Below are 22140 nucleotides of genomic sequence, written 5' to 3'. Positions count from 1 at the left end.
GTTAGTTTTATGTGCAATCACGTATTTTTTGTGATCTATTGTATGTAAGTCTGCGGGGGTACCAGAAATGAAGTTGTTGAGTTGAAGGACCTGAACATTTCAGATTTTGATCGATACGACCAGATTGCCCTCCATAAAGATTGTACAAACACACATTCCTACTTACAGAATGCCTGCCTCCCACGCCCAAGCCAATCCTGGGTGTTGCCAGTTCTGTTAGGGCTTTACAAGGATGAAGCTTTGCTCTTCCTTCCCCTTGTCATGCAGCCCTGACCCTCACATCTACTTCACGGCTCTGCTGGCTGAGGGGCCGGGTTCAGAGCAGTAGGCAGAGAGCCTCTTGAAAAAGGGTTACCCAGTAAAGTGGGAGGAACCAAGCCATGGGGTATTGGGAAGGCTTACGTATGAAGGCTAAATGGAGGATCTGTATTTCTAAACATCACATCTAGAAGCAATAGAGCAATATCTTTTGTTATTTTTCTTATTGGGGGACACCCCGACATGTGGCGTCTTCGTGGTGTTGGAGGGCTGGTAGGAAGTGGGGAGAGGTGCTCTGTTTTTAAAAGGCCTGGTTTTGTTGTTGCCCAGCTGTGGCTGGTTACTGTGTTCTGGTCACAGCCAGGTCCTGGGTGCTAGAAAATGCAAAGCACTAAGTAACCAAATAGCATTTCCATAGAAAGAGCCCATAATCCCCTGGTGGTATTCCTTGCAGGTGAGAGAGTACTCTCAGAAAGGGGAGGTTTCTTACAGCCTCTGAAATCTGAAACACCAGGGCATCAGAAAAATCTAATAGTCCCTGGGTGGTGCATGTAATTAAGCAGGAAAAAGACGAGGCTTTCTACTCCTGTAACGAGTCAGTCTCAGAGGCTCACGGGAGGCAGTTCTACCCTGCCCTATAGAGTCACTAAAAGTCAGCATAGACTTGATGGCAGTTAGCTTGGCTTGGGTTTATCATCCTTCCAACCTTAGTCTCCTTCCACCCTTACTGAGAAGAGTAGACCAGTAAGGACAGTGTTGGGAGACAGGGCCATGGACTCATAGAGGGAGGAAAGGCAGGAGGAGGATGCAGAGCGAGACCGGAGAGGGTGCGTTTTTGTTTGTTTGTCTGCTTGCTTGGGTTGACTCTAGGTGGGTCCCCAGTGGTCTAGTTGAGTCTCTAGGTCTCAAAGTCTTTGAGGCTGTGATGTATGACGATCTGTATGAAGCAGTCTTGGGCCTTCGTGTTGTCTCTCCAGTCTGTAATTACCTTTGCCACAGGTGGCTCCTGGCTTTGTTGCACTTGACGCTCTTCCCTTGGTTCCTCTGTGTTCCTGAGTCACCCGCGGGATCACATGCTCCCATCCCGACCTCGTGAATCACCAGCTATCACTTGGAAGGCAGTGTAGTTAGAGAACAAGGAGGTGCACCCATGAGAGGACGCTCCCACCACCAGCCCCCTCCTCCTTTCCGGCTCTGAAAAGAGTCATAGGTAGTAGAAGAAAGGATGCTGCCAGAAGGTGGCTGAGGAGCCTGGAACATTCACATGTGGTGCCTAGTTGGGTGCTATCGGTGAGGTGACACGAAACCATCTACAGGATCACTGGCAGTTGTGGAGCAAGATTGTCTGGGTCTCTTCCTAAAATCCCCTGACCTTGGCCAAATAACTTCTCTAAGCCTCCATTTTGTAATCTGTAAAATGGAGCTGAAAATAGTGCCTACCTCCAAGACCTTGTGAGGGGATTTGATGCGAAGACGTACAATGCTTAGGAGACTTTACACACTGGACAAGTGGCGATGATGATGGTGGTAGTGGTGGAGAAGACCAGTGGCACAGGAACACACACTGTATACCTATTTGACCGAGAGGAGAACTGAACCCCCAGTTTTCCAAGGTACCCTACTTAAGGAGTGGTAATGTTGGGATGAAACCCCCAATCTGTTTCCAAGTCAGATCCTCCTTCCTCTATGATGGGTGGTCTACCGGAATTCATTAGGAATACTAGACTGGGGATGCTGAAAAAAAAATCTGTCCAAACCACAATGGTTCATTGGCTTGCATTACTTCGTTGTTTTCTCCTCACTCTGAAGCAGGCATGCAGTGTGATTAGATTGTGTAACTATTTAGTCAGGGTGCTGGCAAACCTAGCAGGGTTTTAGGGCAAGCAAGGGCTCGCCTTCTAATTCCCCTTTTCTCCAGGACTTATCAGATTGCCCCGTGCCGCTCTCTTTCTATTTGCAGGGAGAGAAGCTGTCAGCTTCAGCTTGGGCACAGGAAGAACGTTTCCTGAGCTTGCTTTAGATGGTGGTTAAGGATAGAGAGGCTCTGCATTCGGGGAGACCTGGTTTGCATCTGTCCTCGTAGATGACAAGCTACTCAACCTCAGTTTCCTCACCCTGAAATGGGGGTGGGGTGGTAATAATGGTACCTCAGGGCGGCTGTGTGAGGACAAAATAGGAAATGGCATGTAAAAAAATCAGCCCGGCATCTGGCACATTGCACATGCTTCAGAAACACACCCAGGCTGCACCGAGTCGGCTTGGGCTTTGGCTCACAGAGTGCGCTGAGCAAGGCCATCCTGAGGGGCCTGCTGTGGCCACACGAGCTTTGGCAAGTTGTCTTTCCAAACAGAGCTAGATGCTGAGCTGCATTTATCCAACTCATAGGTTCATTGATGAACGGCAGCACTGCTCTCTGTACACTGCTCTCAACACAGCCTCCGAAGACGTTAATAACAGAGCCACTTGTGGTGGACTTGTTATCTCTCTAAACAAGCAGCTCATTCTCTCTTTCATGCTCACAGCAGTCGTGGCTGGGGTGGGGGCGGGGGCGGAGGGGGTTGTGTGGCTTGGAGACTTCGAAGTAAGTGCTCAAGGACACCCAGTTGTTGGAGAGGGCTGAATGAGAGCACCGGTCAGCGTGACATGCAGCCAGAGGCACCATCCGTTCTGACTTGCTGGGAACGGAGAGGCTTCCCTGGACGAGGGGTCTTCAGGGCTAAACCTGGGAAAGGGCAAGCAGACCAGGGGAAGTCGGACATTCTACACGACCTCTCCGTGCTGCGGTTGGCAGCCATTCTGGAAAGGGGCTAGAAAGAAGCAACTCTGCATGTTCTCTCTAGAACCACATCTAAGTTTCTCCAGGTGCTGGCCCTGTTCTGAGTGTCCCCATCTTTCCAGTCGTCACTCAAGAGCTGGGGTCTACTGTGGATTTGATTCCCAACAGAAACTAGAGCCTCCTATGTCTGAAAGTACTTCCCTTGAGGTGTGCGGACAAATGAGAGGATAGCAGTCATTGGGGGAATGATCCAGATCATGAGGGGGATCGCTGTCTACCAGGTGCCCACGGCATGACATTGGCAAAGCTACTAAGTCTGATGGGGTCTGGATTTCAACCATCTTCTCTGCATCACGTGTCCTAAGGACGCTGTGAGGGTTTAATGAGGGTCTAATGAGAGATAAAGACGTTTCTCAAGTCCCATCAATACACAGAGTGTTGCTGTCTATGGTACCATTCCTGGATACTAGGGCTCCAACTTTGAGCCCTTGACTCTGTGAGAAATGCCATCTGATTCAATTAATCAAGCAAATTTGAACACTATGCGATTGGCTCTCTTGGGGTATGAGGATGCATAAGACCCTTTCAACCCAGGTTAACCAGGATGACTGAGGAAGTGGTACCCAAAGTGGCCCTGCATGGAAGAATATGAAATGTACTGTCATCTCATTTTATTAGAAGCTAAGTATCATGATGCAGGGATTTTTTTCCCCTGCCTCTCACTTTCCCTTCCCCCACAGCAGAATCCCTATTTCACAGTGCCTACATATGAGAGATGCTCAGTAGGTATTTGTTGATTGCCAAATATTGAATGGTTCCAAGTCTAGACAAAAGGTTCTTGGGGATTAAAATTTTTATGGAGGCATATTGGGGAGAACAGAATAGAGGAAATGTTGTCCACCCCCGAGGGAGGAGGTTATATGTAGATCCTTATAATCGGTTCCCCCTTTCTGCCCCACCTTCCCTCCACCCTCTGGTATCGCCACTCTCACCACTGGTCCTGAAGGAACCATCTGTCCTGGATTCCCTGTGTTTCCAGCTCCTGTCTGTACCAGTGTACATCCTCTGGTCTAGACAGATTAGTAAGGTAGAATTTAGATCATGATAGTGAGGGGGAGGAAGCATATAGGAACTAGATGAAAGTTGTATGTTTCATCATTGCTACACTGCACCCTGACTGGCTCATGTCCTCCCCATGACCCTTCTGTAAGGGGATGTCCCATTACCTACAGATGGGCTTTGGGTCCCCAGTCTGCACTCCCCCTCATTTACAATGAGTTTTCAGTTGCTTCGAAGGCATGTTAAATATGGGCAATGACTGAGGAAGACCGAAGGGGAACCGATGCATTTGAATCACGGTGTTGACAAAGAATACGGACAGTGGAAGAACAAGAAGACCGAGGTGCTCTCTTGGGCAGGTGTTGGACTACTAACTGCAGAAACAGTGGTTCAAGCCTATCGGCTGCTTCTTGGGAGAAAGATGAGGCGATCAGCTCCCACAAAGGTAGACAGCCATAGAACCCCCTACCCAGGGTCACACTGAGTCACAATCAACTCATTGCCCATAGATTAGCTTGCTAGATGAACAAACATGTCCATTTTGGAAGAAGTACAGCCAGACGCTCATTATATTTTTAGTTCTTATTTTTTTTTGCACAGTTAGATAATTTAATCAAATGAATTAATTGTTCCCAATAGAAAGGTTCAATTTTTGGTGATACAATGCATCTTAATTTTTTATTTGAAATACTTTATTGTGAATTAGGTAGGAGCTTATATTTCATCATCATTTTGAACAATTTGACATAGCAAACCTCCAAGGAGCCTCCCTTGTCCACCCCCCTTCTCTGTTCTTCTTTCTCTTGTCTGATATTATCTACCCTTTCACCCAAGTTAACACCTGTCTACCTGCCAGCCAGTTGCTTCCCTTCTCCCCTTCTTCCTCCAAGCCCTGATAACCATCAAAGTCTGTTTATTTTGGTATGAAACTTGTGTGTCAATTTTGTTTCTTCCAAATCTGTGGTCTCAGACAATATTTGTCCCTTTGTGATTGACATCACTTAGCCTAAACCAAACTCACGGCCATCGAGTCTATGCAGACTCATCGCAACCTCCAGTGGGTTCCCGAGATTGTAGCTGTCTCTGGGATAGAACCGCCATCCATGGGGATCAAAGCCTAATTCGTAACCACTACACCACCAGGGCTCCTTCACTCAGCATAACGTCCTCCAAATGCGTTCATAGTATGAGGTGTTTCACAGTTTCATCTTTACTTTTTAGTGATGAGTACTATTCCATTATGGAATAGTTTATGGAACCACTCGTCCACCAATAGGCATTTAGCTTATTTCCATCATCTTGCTATTGTGAATAGTATTGCGATGAATATAGATGTGCAGACATCTGGTCAGGAGTTGTTCCTTAATTCTTTAGGGTATATACCGAATAGAGGGATTATTGGGATAGTAGTTCTATTTCCACCAGCATTTTTTGAAGATTCCAATTTCTCCACACTCTCTCCAGTTTTTTATATTTTCTGAACTTTGATATTTGCTATCAATGCTGATGTGAGATGCTATCTCATCACTCTTTTGATGTGTGTCTCTCAGATGGTGAGCAATTTTAAGCACGTCTTTGTACAGTTGTTAGCTGCCTGGGTTTCTTCTTTGGTGAACTGTCTGTTCATGTCCTCTGCCCATTTTTAACTGGATAATGCGTCGCTTTTTTTGTCGAGGTGTCGAATTTTGCTATAGATTTTAGAGATCAGTCCTTTGTCTGATATATCATTGCCATTCTCCCCCCGCCCCTGCCTATGGGTTCACCTTTTATTCTTTTGAAGAAGTCTTTGGCTGCATGTACATGGCCAGTCATCTCTTCTGTCCTCTGCTGTGTACATTTTTCACGATATTTGACTGTGTGGTTATGGCAGATCGTAGGGCCTTTAAGTTTGTCCCTCGTTCTTTTTACTGATGATGGTTAAAGGTTTGGGGTTTACATTTGAGTCTTTGATCCAGTTTTAGTTCCTTTGCGTGCAGGCAGTGAGGTACGGGTCTTGTTTCATTCTTCTGCAAATGGAAATCCAATTTTGCCAGTGCCGTTTGTTGGAGAGATGATCTTTTTGTCATTTCGTATATTTTGTCTCTTTGTAGAAACAAACCCCAGGTAGATTTATTTCTGTTTATATCCGCAGGTAGGTTTGCTATTCTGTTCCACTGGTTCGCGCCTCTCTCAGTCCCAGGATGCTTTCAGGACGATGGCTGTGTAGTAGGGTTTGAGGCTGGGAAGTGAAAAGCCTTCTGTTTTGTTCTTCTGAAGTCATGGTTTGCTTATGCTGGGACTTTTCCATGTAAAGTGGGGGATACGTTTTCCAGTTCGTTAATAAACTGGTGGTGGAATGGGGATCAGAATCGCAGTATCTTGACAGAGTGCTTGGGGGTTTACTGACATCTCCACAAGTCAAGTCTTTCCAAGAGTCTAGAACATCCTTCCAATTACGTGGGCCTTTTTGGTTTCATGCAGTGATGTTCTGTAGTTTTCTTTAGGCACATCTTTTGTTTCTCTGATCAGTGGTTTCCTTAAGTTACTTGTTGGGGGAGGGGGATCGTGTCAACGGTATTGCTTCTTCACTTCCTTTGCAGTGTTCTCTGCCTGTCGTATATAGGAATACGATGGATTTTGGTACGTTGAGCTTGTACCCTGTCATGTTGCTGAAGCTTTTGATTATTTCCAACACTTTTCTTGTCAAATCCTTGGGGTTTTCTATGTGTATCATCATATCATTCAGACGCCCTTTCAATGTGAGGCTAGAGAGGCTTTGTCTCAAGGACTGGGGTCATGTTATCAGGAGGGACTGCTCCCTGGAAATGGACATCATGCTCAGTACTGCAGAGGGTCAGCAAAAAAGAGGAAGACCTTCAAAGCGATGGATGGCCCTGGTGGCTGCAACAGGGGGCTGAAACACAGCAACAATTGTGAGGCAGGCCCAGGACTGGGTGATGCGTCATTCTGTTGGACACAGGGTGCCATGAGTGGGATGCGATGCAACTTCCACTTCTCAGAACATGCAGCACCTAGGTTATTCATTGAGATTTTAAAAAACGGATTCATTTTCTTTTTCACTTACTAAATGTGTGTTCATACCAGTAACCATAATTATCAAAGGAAGAATTATCCTTATTTTTTATGTACGACCATCTTGTGTGTCAAACAGTGTAGGTGTACGCTCCTCCCAGACACATGGTTTCAGGGAACGGGCACACAGAAACATTATTTCAATAAGGGACGCATCTGGCTGTTCTGCAATGATGAGGAAGTACAGAATTGGGGGTATGTGTCTGAAAATCTTGCACAAATGACTAAAATGGTGAGTTTTGTGGGGGCATTTCAAAGTCTCCCTGTGGGCATCAGGGTCAAATATGCGGGAGCTGCTATCTCTTTATTTCTATTTTCATTTTAAAATCTCCCTTTAGCCTCTTTCTTAGCAACTCTGCTGCATTGCCAAGTTCTTGCTGTCACTAGCTTTAAGGGACAGAGAAGGACTGGTGATTGGCTGTGGGTTGGGTGACTTGTGAGGGGTCTGGTGACAGGGTCCATACTGGCAAGGCTCTAAGGCTCTCTAAGCTCAGCTTACCTAGCTGGTCAAAGCATGTTACCCCCAGCCAAGTATCAAGTTCACAGAGCATTGGCCCAACCCCTTGCAAGCATATTTTTTTTTCCCCATCAGAGCACTCAGCTTCCAAGTTAAGGTGACCTGCCAAGTTAGAAAGAAAATGAATTAGCAAAAAAAAAAAAATCAAATCTTTGCTGAGGACGCCCCTCCCCAACAACAATCACACACAATCGTGAGAGCTAAGGTTGGACTTCCTGAGGTTTTCTGCCTCAGTGGCTTTGGCAAACCCTGGCCTGATAAATTTGAAAGCCATAAACTTTGAGCAGACTTTGAAGTTTTTGTTTTTTGATGAGGATGGAGAAAGTTCATAGTAAGCTAAGCATACCCCTGATTTTTACCCTGTTAGGAGTGCCTGCTATGCTGTGTCCTCCCTGGCTCGTTCTTCCCAGTATAACAGAGCTGAAGGGTGTCCACATTTTCCACTCTGAGGAAGTGGGCAGACTGTGGCTGGTTCTTTTTGCATCAGGGTTATCCTCCACGGAGACGTTTTCAGCTGAACTGACTAGGCATATTTGCTACAGTGTGTGGAGAAGGGTTCTCCTTTCAGTTTTACTGTGCACCCACCTACGATATATATATATATATATTTGGTTCTCAGAGTTTCAGAGTGATTACTCTCCAATCTTCTATCAGGACTCTCATGAATCTTTTCGGGGGTATTGTCACAAAAGAAGCTAGGTTTCAAAACAGGACTGCATGGCTTACTGCCTTCATTCTGGAAGCTAGACTGACTAATTTCAAAACCCGAGTTCTCATGTCATTGCTAAGGACGGGGGTGGGGGGCAGAGAGGGGAGCTCGATCAGAGCCATCCATGACACATAGGGGAGATTGCATCTGGATTTCCCTAAGAATAATCCTGAGGGCGCCTTTCTTGACATTTCACCACTGTGCAGGGGCATAGGTTTCAAATGGACCGAATGGAAAGCTTATTTATGCAAATGAGACATTTGTTTGTTTGTTTGCTTTGTATAGTCCCATTGGATGTGCTTGTCTATTTCTGATAACACTTTAAGGAGGTTTCTATAAAAATGTCCAGGGCCTAGGTTGGCTTAGAATTCTAAATTTCTATCTGAAAGGCATTTGGGGGCAGCAATCCAGTTGGTTAGAGTTTTACAGAACTGAGATGATGTCAACTGCTTACCCAGAACGGGGTAGGGAAACCGATAGAGACCATACCGATAGGTACCTAACCTACACCACTGTCCTCAACAGTCATGTTTAGGGACTTCATCACCACTCGAGCGCATTCTTGTTTCCTCTCTACCAGTTCTGGATCCAGATGCCTACAGAACAGTATTTGGCTGGTTTGCTGCTCTCAAACCTGGTGCTGGAGTGGCCTTTGTGTCAAGAGTCTCATGACTCCCCAGGCAGTGCCAAGTCACAACTTTTTCCAGTGGGTTTTCCCTCAAATATTTTTAAAATAAAATTTTATTGTGTTTTCGGTGAAAGTTTGCATAGCAAATGAGGTTCTCCTTTAACAAGTTCTATACAACCTGCTTCATGACATTGATCACACCATTTTTCCCCCCAATGCAAAAGAAAGCAGAAAATAATGATGAAAAATAGAACAAATTAAGAATGGGTTCAAAGGGGAAAGAAATGATAACATGTTAAATGTTGACCTAACTTGCTCTGCCTTGGGGAGCTCTGGGGCATCGTGGTTACAAGTTGGGCTGCTAACTACAAGGTCAGCAGTTCAAAACCCCCAGTTGAGCTTGGGAGAAAGATGGAGCTTTCTACTCCCCTAAAGAGTTACAGTCTTGGAAATTCACCGGGGGGGGGGGCAGTTCTACCCTGTCCTATTGGATCATGATGAGTCAGCATCGACTCGATGGCAGTGACTTTGGCTTGATTTTTAGATCTTCATTAGTTCACTTTCTGAAGTTCTCTTTCTGGGGCGGGCTTTTCACCTCCCTTGTCAGTGGTCTGAGGGAATTCAATGGAGGCTTTTTCCCTGTGGTGTCTCTCAGTGGGTTCTGGGTTTTCATGTCTTCCATAGTCTTCTGTAAACTGAGTGCTCAGTACATTTTTAAGCGGAATACATTTTCCTCCTCTGATCTTGAATGTTTAGTTTACATCCTTTGGATCACACGGGATGATTCCATTTTTCTGTCCTGTTAATTTTTATTCTGAACATTTAGCCTTTTAAGCATTTCTTATCAAAGGGTAGAGACTGAAATGAAGACTATAAGCCCCAACCATCCTTGGAGTTCAGCTATTTCATACTTTGTTTTTCATTTAAATTTTTCAATCTTAGTCTTGCAATAAACACTCACATTTTAATTTACCTTCTAGGATTGATTGGTTTTCCACATCTATGTAAAATACCACCGTCCACATGTCAACATGTTTCTGAGTTTCTCTTTTCTGGAGAGAGTCATGGCTAAGGGATCTCGCTCTGGCATTTCTCTGACGAAGGCTTGCGCTTCAGCCTTTGTTTGAATTTGGCCAAGTTATATATCTGACTGAGGAGGCTCAGTTTCCTCTGATGGACTTTTGGGAGGATTTAATGAGGTAATGACAATTAAGGTCTTCGTCTAATTGTGGATACCTGGTTGTATGTTGGTAGGTGCTGTTGAATTAGTTACAGCTCATAGGGACCTTCCTTAATAGAAGGAAAACCTTGCTGCTTCTGGATCTTCTTCATGATGAATGGATGTACTGGAATCCATTGTTCTGGCTATAAAGAAAGATAAGGGGAGAAACAGAGTGATAAGGTGTAGGCAAGGCAGAAGACACAGGGCAGGGCCAAGGAAAGTTATAAGAAGGGAGGTGTCCTGAGGATAATTAAAAATACATGTGAAGGAGGAGTTCAGAAAATTCATTGTCGGTGTACAGATAAGACTGGTGCATCAGGCATTCAAATGCCTGAGTTGTATGCATGGACACGTGTGTGTTAGGCAGTGAGTTATTATTTTTTCCCCAGACCTGTTAAGCCACCTGTGCAACCCAGCACCTCACTGACAAGCAGCTCAGTTGTTCAGTGCCTTTGGCAGACGGTTGTTCAACATGTAGGCACAACATGTGAAGTAATGATCAGAAGACTCCACACAGATCTGTGAGGATGGCTGTCAACATCAACCTCCCAAACAGAACTCAAACCCCACCTTCCCAGCCCATGGAACTTCTCACCAGCAGGTGGAAACGCCCCAGGAATTGAATCTCTATGAAAGATTTTTGAAATGTGTCTCCCCCTGTGTTAGTCTGGGTGGACTAGAGAAATAAATTCATAGACCCTCATATGGGTGTAAGAGAGAACTTTATACCAAAGAGTAATTGTGCATTAAGAAAACATCCCAGCCCAGTCCAGAGCAAGTCCATAAGTTCCATAGTAGTCCATATGTCCGTTACCAGTCTATAAATTCTTTTTCAAACTCAGGCAGCACATGCAATGATGCTGAATGTAGGAAGAAAGATCACAGGCCAGTGGGTGGAAACTTTTGTGGATCCAGTGGCAGTGGGCACATCTCAGCGCGGGCAAGGGTGGCTCTTCCTCTACAGGGTTCTTATGTAGCTCCATGCGTCTTCTCAACAGGAATGTCTCGCAGAGAGTAAAGCGTGTGTCCTGCCTCCAGCAAGCTATTTATCTTCTTATCGCCTTCAAATGAGGTCATCAAGCTGTGACCTGATTGATGGGCTAAACTCCACCCCTTCTCTCTGAAGTCTCAAATTGGCAACAGATTATGTAACTACCACCACCCCCAAAAAATATATGGTGCAAATCTTAAACTCTGTGCTTGTGATGCTAACCCCATTATTAATGGCTTGTCTTTGCTGTGTGAATAAGGTGGGGTTAGAGTCGTGTGAATCTTCAGTCAATCTCTTTTGAGATATAAAGGGGATTAACCAGGACTAAACATAAGCTGGGAAGTCGAGATGAGGGAAGAGGGACGGCACACCACATGAAGACTGTTCAGGGAAAGAAGTGCAGAGGAGACAAGGGCCCTCCTCCAGAGCCCACACAGAGAGAACGCCTTCTGTAAGCGCTGACGTGCTTCTGCGTTTGTTTGGCGTTCTAGCCCCCTAGGCTGTGAGAAAATCAATTTTTGTTTGTGGAAACCACCCACTTGTGGTATTTAGGTTATAACAGGACTAGATAACTAGCATACGAGGTAAGATGGGATTTGAATCCCGGGTTTTTATCTAATGCTAGTAAAGGTAATTAATGATAAAGCTCTTCACTATTTAATCCTCCTTTCTTACCCACTCCCCCCCGCCCCGTGAAGTTTACAGAACTAGAGGCTCTGGGGATTAGGTCTGTGGAGATGTTCTTGTGTGACTCTCAACTAAATGGCCATCACACTGTGTCCTGGAGGTGACGCCATGTCATCAGGCTAGGATAATCCACAGAAGCATTTGCAAACACACATTTGTTTTCAAAAATAAATAGCAGGCCTCTGATTAAAAGGTGCTGTGTAAAGTGAATGAGCATCCTCTTCCTTGTTAATCGAGCACAAGACTCCATTACCCTTGTAACCACAGCCTCTGTTGGTGTTAACACTGATCCCTTAGGGCTTGATACTTGGCTTAAAGAGATTCTTTGTTTTGGCTTTGAGTTAGACATGAAGGTCCCTGAATTTTTTTTTTTTTTTTTTTAGTTTTGCCATGTGGATGTCTAACAGACAATCCAACTGAACTTGGAGTCTCCAGGCTTCTAACTAGTCTGGTCGCTTCATCCCTCTTTTTCTTCCAGGGGTGGGGGTGGGGGGTGGAAGTAGCACCAGGCCTTGGCAGACATGCATGTTCCACATGAGGTACAGGTCTGAGGTAGTGATGGGTCTTGAACTGTGGGAAATACCAGAAATATTTCTGTGTGGAGTTACTGGGCCTTTAGAGTTGGTACCAGTTCTTGATCTGAGGGTAAGGTGTCTTCTTTCTCTCTTTTTAGACTTTCCATCCATAAAACAGGAGCAAAGGGCTTTGTCTCATCACTTTTCCTACATCTTTATCAGTCTCCCAGACAATCCTGCAAGCAAAGGACGAGTTGAATCTACAAGGGGTCTTCAAAAATTCATGGAGAAATGGAATCATGTTTTGAGTTCATTTTTCTATGAATGTTTTGAAGTCCTGTCTCATATTTGTATTGGCAGTCTGAGCTAGTAATGGGAGTCTTACCGATTTTCTCTTTGAGAAAGTCCACCTGACTTTTAGGGAACAATGTTTTCTTATAAAGGCTCCAGTATTTTCAGCTTCTGTGGTTATACATTTAAACTCCTTATCCAGGGGGGTTATCTCTCATCTGTCAGTTTGGTGCACGGTGGGGGCTTGCATGTCGCTGAGATAGTGGATCCTATGTCCTGCCTCGGTGGGCTCAGGCCCAGGAACAATTGTACAGATGGCACAGGACTGGTCACTGTTTTGTTCTGTTGTTCACAGGGTCATTATGGGTCGGAGCTGACTTGCTGGCACCTAACAACCACATGCACTGAGATTTCAAGTACCACCCTGGGCATGCATGGTAGACCAGTTTCAGTAGGGCTTTCAGACTAAGACCAGGAAGAAAGGCCTGGCAATCCAGGGGAAACGTGCCAGTGAAAGCCCATGAAAGACGACAGACTGTTGTCTGAGATCGTCCTGGCAGAGGGGTCTCCCAGGCCGAAAGGCACCCCATGCACACCGTGGCTAAAGTGATAGACGAGGGCATGCCAACCAGCACGAAGATGGCACAGGACCAAGCACGGGACCATTTTGTTCTACTGCACATGAAGTCTTCGTGAGTCAGCGCTGACTCTGTGGTTACTAACAACAACAGCAACGAAAATACACGAGGGACCTGCTTAATATATTTGAAACTCTTTCAGTTATTTTAAGGACCTTAGCACCAACTCCATCTTTCAGCATTCTCAATGAAAACCCAGAACATCCATCCATCATCCATCCATTTATCATCTCCCCCTCCATCTATCCATCAAGTGAAATGTGATGCATGCACTGTCTTGTTGGAGTTGGCCAAACATGACAAGGCAGGACGTTTTCCTGTATATGTAATGCACCTCAAAAAAATCTAGTTGTTTTTTTTGTGGGGCCAGTGACCCTTTGTGGGTTTCTGAGACTGTAATTGTTTACAGGAGTAGAAAGCCCCGTCTCTCTCCTCAGAAGCTGCTGGTGGTTTTGACCACGTGGATCTCAGCCCAACACATAATTGCTACACCACCAGGGCGCTGAGGTACTTCATATACCTAAAAACCTCAACAAACAGGTAGTTTGTGATAGATGATCCGATCTTTCCCACCTCTTTCCATTACCAGGACTCCCAAGTGATTTGTTTCAGGGGGCCTGGATGGAGCAAAATCCTCTGATCTAACATGGGTTAGTAAGTAGATAACAGAATGGAGATATAGCCAGGACCCTGCAGCTAGAAATGAGAGGGTCAACCATAAATGGTTTTGCCCATAGATTCCTTCAATATCACATCTCAGGGCTTGAGTTTTTTTCTTCAGTTCTTTCAGTTTGAGAAACATTAAGCATGTTTGTCTTCCCTTTTTGTTGTAGAACTCCGGGTCTTTGCACAATTTATTGTGCACCATTCTCAAGACACCCGTTGAGTTTTTTCTGTTCAACATTTTTGCTTCCTCTTTGGTCCTGGTTGCTGTAGCTATGCTACCTTCAAGGGCAAGTTTCCGAGTCGTTCTTGATCTCCAGATTGATCTTTCCTTTCTTTCCTAAATCTCAAAGTGACCTTTTAGCTTCTCCATGTACAATGTCCTCAATATCCCACAATTAGTTTGTTCTTTACATTAGTGTCCATTGTGTCTAATCTAATCTTGAGGTGGTCTTTAACTTCAGTGGGCATACTCCAGGTCAGAAGCCCTCGCAGTGGAGTGGTTATGCATTGGGCCCCTAACTGCAGGTCAGCAGTTTGAAACCACCAGCTACTCTAAGGGAGAAAGACAGGGCTCTCTACCCCTGTCTACAGTGATAGTCTTGGAAACTCCAGGGGACAGTTCTATCCTGTCCTAGAAAGACACTATGAACCAACATCAACTCACAAACTGATCTGTGGTGGGAGAAATAAGACCAGAGTGCTTCTGAGAGGCAAGGATGGCAAGACTTCATCTGACATACTTTGGACATGTTGTCAGGAGAGACCAATCCCTGGAGAAGGACATCATGCATGGAAAAATGGAAGGAGAGCCAAAGGGAGGAAGGCCGTCAGTGAGATGGAATGACACGGTGGCTGCAACCAGGGGTGCAAGCACCGGAATGATGACAAGGAAGGCACAGGACTGCAGTGTTTCCACCTGTTGTACGTGAGGTTGCTATGGGTTGGAGTCAACTCGAGGGCACCTGACGACAACATACCCAAGGACGTGCTTCGGCTTTCATAGACCCGTTTTCATTTTCTTCAGCTTCAACTTGAACTTGTAGATGAGCTGAAAGAACTGAAGAAAAAAATTCAAGACTCAAGTTGCAAAATTAAAGATCTATGGGCAAAATGTAGAAGGCAGACTGAAGAAGAATCGATGCCTTTGAATGAAAGCATGGACAGTACCATGGACTGCCAGAAGAACAAATAATTCTGTGTGGAAAGAAGTACTGTCAGAATGTTCCTTACAAGTGAGGACGATGAGACTTTGTTATCGCATACTTGGAACCTATTATCCAGAGAGATTGGTCCCTGCAAAAGGACAATTGGTAAAGTAGAAAGTTAGCAACAACAACAAAAAGGAGACCCTGGGTGGGATGGAATGACACCGTGGCTGCAATAATGGGATCGCTTACAACGACAGCTGTGAGGACAGAGCAGGACTGAGTAGTGCCTCGTGCTGTTGCAGATAGTGTCTCTGTGAGCTGGAACTGACTGGACCTAAGAACATCAACGACTCGACTCGGGCAAAGTACTGAATGATGCCGGATACACAGGGTTATGGTACCATAACAAATTGGTTCCCATTCATCCATTTCAGGAGGTAGCAGTATGATCAAGAACTGATGATACTGAAGGAAGAAGCCCAAGCTGCACTAAAGGCCAGGGTACAAAACAAGATTCTAGGGATCGAGGGAAGATCAGATGAGATGTTTCCACCAATGGATGCAATGCCAGAGCCAATCACTCATCTCTGCCCAGACATTTAGAAGACAGTGGACTGGAAGAGAGCCTTTATATTCGCCCATTCCAAAGAGAGGTGGTCTAACAGAATTAGGAGATTATCAACCAATATCACTGATATCACATGCAAGTAAACTTTTACTGAAGATGATTAAAAAATAGTTACAAAAATATATTAATAGGGGATTTCCAGAAATTCAAGCTGGATTTGGAAGAGAACATGGAACAATTTTTATCATCGCTGATGTCAAGAACAAATTAGATAGATGCTTTTCTGTGTTCTATTGACTTTGTGTGGGTCAGAACGAATTATGGCTAACCTTGTGAAGAATGGGGATTCCAAAACTTTCCTTTGTGCTCATGTACACAGACCAAGCAGCAGGTATTCACATAGAACAAGGGAATACGTCTTGACTGAAAATCAGGAAAGGTGTGTGTTAGAGTCTATATTCTTTCATCCTACCTATTCAACCTATATGCTACAGAGAGAGAGAGAGAGAGAGAGAGAGAGAGAGAGAGAGAGAGAGAGAAGCTGGAGAAGTAGAAGGAGAATGTGGCATCAGGATGGGAGGAGGACTTAGTAACAACCTGCCATATAGAGATGATACAATCTTGCTTGCTGAAAGGCAAGAGGACTGAAACACTTACTGATGAGGATCAAAGACTACAACCTTCATTACATCTCAATCTAAAGAAAACACACCTGGACCAATAATCGATATCATGATAAAGGGTGGGGGTTGAAGTTTTCAAGGATTTGATCTTACTTAGATTCAAAAACCCCACCCCTTGGGAGTAGTTATTGCACTGGGCAAATCTGCTGCAAAAGCTCAGTTTAAAATAAAGTTACAAAAAGCAAAGATTTCACTTAGAAGGCTGAGGTGAGTCTGACCTAAGTCATGGTATTTTCCATCGCCTCCTATGCATACAGAAGCTGGACAATGAATGAAGAAGACCGAAGAATAATGAATATTTTAAAGTGATGATGTTAAGTATTGAATATTGGCCAGAAGACAAACAAATCTCTCTTGAGAGCGGTACAGTCATACTGCTCTTTGGGAGCCAGGATGGGGAGACTGTTTTACACATGTTGGGCATGTTATCAGGAGGGACCATTCTCAGAAGAAGACCACCATCTTGGTAAAGTAAAGAATCAGTGGAAAAGAGGAGGACTCTCAACAAGGTGGATTGGCGTATGGCTGCAGCAGTAGGCCTAAGCTTGGCATAGAGAGTGAGAATGGTGCCCAGCTTGTTTTGTCCTATGAGTCGGACTGGCTCGACAGCACCTACCAACCCCACAGTAACACAACCTAATTAAAGGTGACCAGAGCGATCAAGCACAGTGGGTTTAGTGCTTGACGGCTAAGTGAAAAGTCAGCGGGTGGGTTTCATTTTATTTATGAACATTTTTACAACCTTGGAAACCTGTAGAATAGTTCTACTGTGTCCTCTGGGGTTGCGACAAATCAGGATTGGCTTGATGACAGTGGATCAGTGGATTTGAGACTAGGCCTGCAAGTCACATTGCATTTGCCGGCCACCACCTCCTGAGCCACAGCCCCCATTCCCCACCCCGCCCCACCCCTACCCGCCCTATGCTGTTGCAGGGTGATCTGGGACAAAATGATCAAGATGAGCACCTTTACTTCCCTGGAGTACAACTGGCACGTATAGCACCCCCCACCCCCCACCCAACTCCCTCATCCCTACTCTTTGGGAGGAGGAAACCTATCTAAGGTATTTTCTGATTCATCTCCTAAGCAAAAGTTTGCCAGGCCAGTCCCTTGTTCCCTTAGGGCCCTGCTTTCAGATCAGGCGCTGATAAAGTAATTGAGGCTAATGTGATAATGGGCAATAATGACAGTAACTGGTTTTATCAGCCCAAAGGGAGAGATTTGCGTTTTAACAGGGCCCCTGGGAAAGACACTAGGTAGAACCCTAAAGGAATGGCGAGAAGGCTTTTGGAAGCCTGGAAGGTAGCGCCCTGGTGACCCAAAGGCTGGGAGCTCAGCTGCTAAATGAAAGGCAGGCAGTGACTGCATGGGAAGAGTCCGGCCCAGAAAACCCTGAGGGGCAGTCCTGCCCTGTCACATGGGCCTCTGAGTCAGAAACACGCTTAGCAGCACCAAACAATGGGGAAGTAGAGGACCTTTTTAGCCTCGCTCTGCAGCACACTTCCCAAACCTTCAAAAAGTAAGTACCTTGTTACGGGTCCAAGATGACCCTATCTCCCCCTGCTCTCCCACCAAGCCTCTAGGCCCTGACCCCAACCGCCCCCTCACCCCGCTTGTTTCCATTGTATAACCTAAAGGGGGGGGGGCGGGGAATCTCCAACAAAGCAGAAGCAAACCAGAAAGATTGATTGTGCCTCTCACTGACGATTCCACCTTAGCCAGCAGCCATTGACCGTCCATTCTATTCACGGTCAGTGTTTGCCCATACTCAGACTTCTGAACTGGGGACCCACTGGATTTGATCACAGAACCTTTGTCTTTTTGGCCAAACCTCAGTTTCTTTTTCTTCTCCCACAGAGATCAGGGCTGGCACATGAAAGAAATTGGCTTGGTTAACTCATGCCAGACCCATGTTCAGGAAGACCAGAGAGAGCCAGTTAATGGTTAGGGAACTTATTTTTCCTTACCCACAGTGGTCACTCACCTGTTTGGGTGGAGGTGGATTTGGGACCAGTGAAGCAGACATAGATGGGTCCCTGTATGCCCTTGGCCCAGGGGCTTGGCAATTGCATGGGCATTTGAAATCCATAGATCCTTCCCAGGCCTTCATTAGTTTCCCCCAAACATGTTGTTTTATTTTAGAGTCCCAGTGTTTTCCTCTTTAGTTCCTCTAATCTAAGGAATGTCGATAAACAATAAAAAAAAATCATGTAAGTATAAAGTATATAAAGAACCTGGGTTATCAGCCCTTGCATTGTTGAGCATTGACTATTAGACTCAAACAGTTCATAGGGGGCCCTTCTACTCACCGTCCTCCTTTTCAAGAGTCCTCCCAGGGCTCTCCAGGATAACAGGGGGAGACTGACTTTTCAAAATCCTCTCACATAGCCCAGGGTCCATGTCAAAGAGGTAGTCATGTGCCCTGAGAGAGAACCTGTGACCTAGCCTATCTTGCCAGGAGCCCCCACAGGCTCTGACACCCACACTGCCAGGTGATTCTCCCGCAGGCAACGCTCGAGGGCAAGCCAGAGGGGACTAAGGACAAGGAGTAACTCATACAGCTGTTCACCAGGGTGCTCCTTCTCCCGCAGCATCATCTCCTCCTGCTCACTCGGCTTCTGCCTCCTTCTTCCCTGGTGGGTTTTGTGTTTCTTTTTTCGCGGTGGGGTACACGGTACTTTTTACCTGAAATAGCCTCTAAACTGAATGAAAGCCAAACCCATTGCCATCAATTCCTGGCGACTCTACTGGACAGAGTCGAACTGTCCCAGCGGGTTTCCGAGGCTGTCCATTGTTATGGAAGCAGGCTGCCCGTGCTTTCTCCCTCGGAGCCCCAGGTGGGTTCAAACTGCTGACCTTGCCAATGAGCAGCCAAGTGCTTCACCACGGCAGCACCAGGGCTCCTGGTTGAAATGAACAGTCACCACCAAATCAATTCCTCATCCATTAACAGGTTGTCTCTGTTCTCCAGACAGGTAGAACCTGGTTAGACCTGTTTTGTTTGAACACTAACGTGTGAGTTGGCCAAATGCAAATGAGCCAATGCTCGCAGTCCTTTATTTTATTTTTTTAAAGGGCCCTGCAGCCAATCAGAGAAGGGGGAAGTGACTTAGGGAATTCCCGGTTGGTGGCTTATTGCTTAACATCCTACAAAATGATTTAAAATTATTGTCATATGCATTTATCTTCACTCTGGTGAGGGCTCAGACGTGTTAACACCCGTGGTTCCCCATATCCTCAGGAGCTGGTGTGCTTACTGCCTGCTGCCTCTCTTCCATTAGCCTCAGCTATTGGATTTCCCACCCAGAATCTTTAGGTAAATGAGGTAAGTTCTCATTTTTAAACCTTCTTTTGAGTCGTGAATTAAGACACCTGAGTGGGAAGAGAAGCCTGCCTTGAATCAGACGGCTGAAAATAAAAGCCTCCCGGTGGCAGCTGGAGTCTGCTAGGGCAGGAAGTGAAGCTCGCCTTACCTGAAGTTACCTCACTGGTTCTTAGAGGTTTTTTTTTCTATCTCTCTCTCTTCTCTCTCTCTTTTTTCCCCTTGAGGAAACCTAGGCTATTTTGGGTGTTACCTGTGAATCGCCTACATCAAGTGGGAGCTTCCAGTGACTGTGGACTTAAAAGGCCCCAGCGTTCCCTCTAGCTGGGTGGCACAGACGTTTCCCGGGGTTGAATTCTTCCGAGACAAACAGGTAGATAGAAAAAGGTGATGCTACTAAAGCTCAGCGAGGAGCGGGTTGGCCAAATCCCTCTTGGCTTCATAGCACATGGTCACACTTTGTAGAGCTGTCTGCTGCGGGTAATTTTTCTGACCCGCAAGTTGTAGGGAAAGGCAAGTTCAGCTTCAGCGTGCTTCGCTGTTGACAAATGGCTGGACAATGGCAGACGTGTGTGCAGGTCTTGGGGAAAGTGATCAGGCAGCTGAGGCAGGCAGGTGTATTGGCGACACTGCTGAGAAAAGAAATCCAATTTGGCAAAGGGCTTCGCCATATCACAAGGGGACGGACTAATCTTTTGTTTGTTCCATAATGGGATACTGTGGCCGGACAGACAGACATGACTCAGCTGCACCCAATGCCTTCTACGACCGGGCAGCTTTAATTTGGTCTGGACACCCAGTGTGGGTAAAATTGAGAACAGTGTGGAGGTGATCTTGTTGGTAAAAAAGGCACGGTGGTGGGAAAGTGACCTTTTCAACAACCATCTTAGCAAAGACTCAGCACACACCCAGTATTAAGGGGCCACGAGTCTTTTCAAGACGAGGTGGAAGGCTGTGGGTTTAGGAGCATAGATACGTTGGCTGGTTATCTGCACTGGCTTCAGTGTTTGGATTCACAGAGGCTCTGATGGACGATCTAGTTCAGCAACCGGCTTTGGAGGCATGGAGGTGAGAAGCAGTGCTCAGATAGTCTTTCAACAGGTGCAGGGAAAGCTGGCGGTCACGAGGGGCCATGTGATAAGTACACCGAGGTGAAAGGCAGAGTTAGTCGCCAACAGCCATGATGAAGACTTAGTTAATAACTTCATGGATAGATAAGAGATGCTTTTCGAAAGGACTCTTCGGAGACTTTTAAGAATGGCTTTAATAACGTTGCTCAGAGTTGATCGAAGCTCAACTTGTCCTTGTGTTGAGATCTAGAATTGTGCGACTGAAAGAGGGCTCATCAATCCCACGTTCTTATAACCTGGACTATTTTGTTTCCATACCACCATCACTAACGGCTGACGGGATAGATTTTTAAAATGATGAAATAAGGACCATTCAGAAGTCTATAATCAATTTGAAAATAATAAACATAATGGAGATCTTTCTCAATGTTTCCAAAATATTTTGTAGGGGCACTATTTTTTGTGAAGCAGCCCTGAGGGAACAGCTGCACTATAAATTCTCTTGTGTTTCTGTTCAAAATGGCAACATTACTTGGCTCTTTTAAGGGTGGTTATAAGTTATAGGTTGTGCAATGTATTTGATCCAGTCCTCGTATTTACAAAAGGAGTCAAATTCAATTTTATTTCATAGTGAATTTGAAAAAATTCAAATTTTTGAATTAAAAAAATTTTTTTTGGTAAAAAATTTCCATTTGCTAATTTTTTAAGAATCCCACTTTTGATATATTTTAGTTTTAAAATGTATTCTGAACCCCAGAAATGGAAATGCTTTAAGTCTCTCAGGACTTTTGGAAAACCCCATGTTAGCATTCAGGAGTCCATGTTGATAGGAATCCTTCTGTGTTCCCATTAGTTTACCAACTTTACCCAGATTCCCTCAGCCAATCTCTCTTTGGATTCCTCCAGGGGCCGAGACAACATGGAATTGTAGAGGCTAAAATATCTATTCGTATGCATTCAAGTAGCCAGTTGGAAACGGGAAGGAACTCGTATCAGGTCAGAATGTGGGTGCTTTGGGCCGAAGTTCATTTCTAGGCCTTCAAAATGAACTTTCTGTAGTCATTCCTCACTCCTAAGTGAGGGTCTTTTAGCACCGGACTGCGTTCATGCGCTAATTGTGCTTTCCTGAAAGCTCAGCTATGGGAACCTGCTTGGTGTCACAGCGTCACGCACAGACATAGAGGTGCACGCAGGTTTCTTTTCCTCCTTTTTCCAGACAGAGGCATCCTGAAGTCCACATCAAAGTCCGAACCTGATTTTCGGCCACATGATTTTGCTGCCCTTTCAGCTCATTTCTCTAGTGTCAGCTGGCTCTCTGGT

The 22140-nt window shown here is 45.4% G+C and overlaps 1 protein-coding gene across 1 annotated transcript in view; it reads left to right on the top strand.

Moving 5' to 3' along the window:
• The first annotated feature begins 19674 nt into the window (after positions 1-19674).
• The window catches only part of EHF (ETS homologous factor), a 46691-nt gene continuing 44225 nt past the window's right edge, over positions 19675-22140 (top strand). The window contains exon 1 of the mRNA XM_004708287.2: positions 19675-19753. The gene's annotated coding sequence lies outside the window, so the exon portion shown is untranslated. The remainder of the gene's footprint in view (positions 19754-22140) is intronic.

This window comes from Echinops telfairi, unplaced genomic scaffold (genome assembly GCF_000313985.2).
Source record: "Echinops telfairi isolate 266 unplaced genomic scaffold, ASM31398v2 ScPeMD7_60;HRSCAF=208, whole genome shotgun sequence".
Taxonomy (NCBI): domain Eukaryota; kingdom Metazoa; phylum Chordata; class Mammalia; order Afrosoricida; family Tenrecidae; genus Echinops; species Echinops telfairi.
This window is presented reverse-complemented; position numbering and strand designations above follow the sequence as displayed.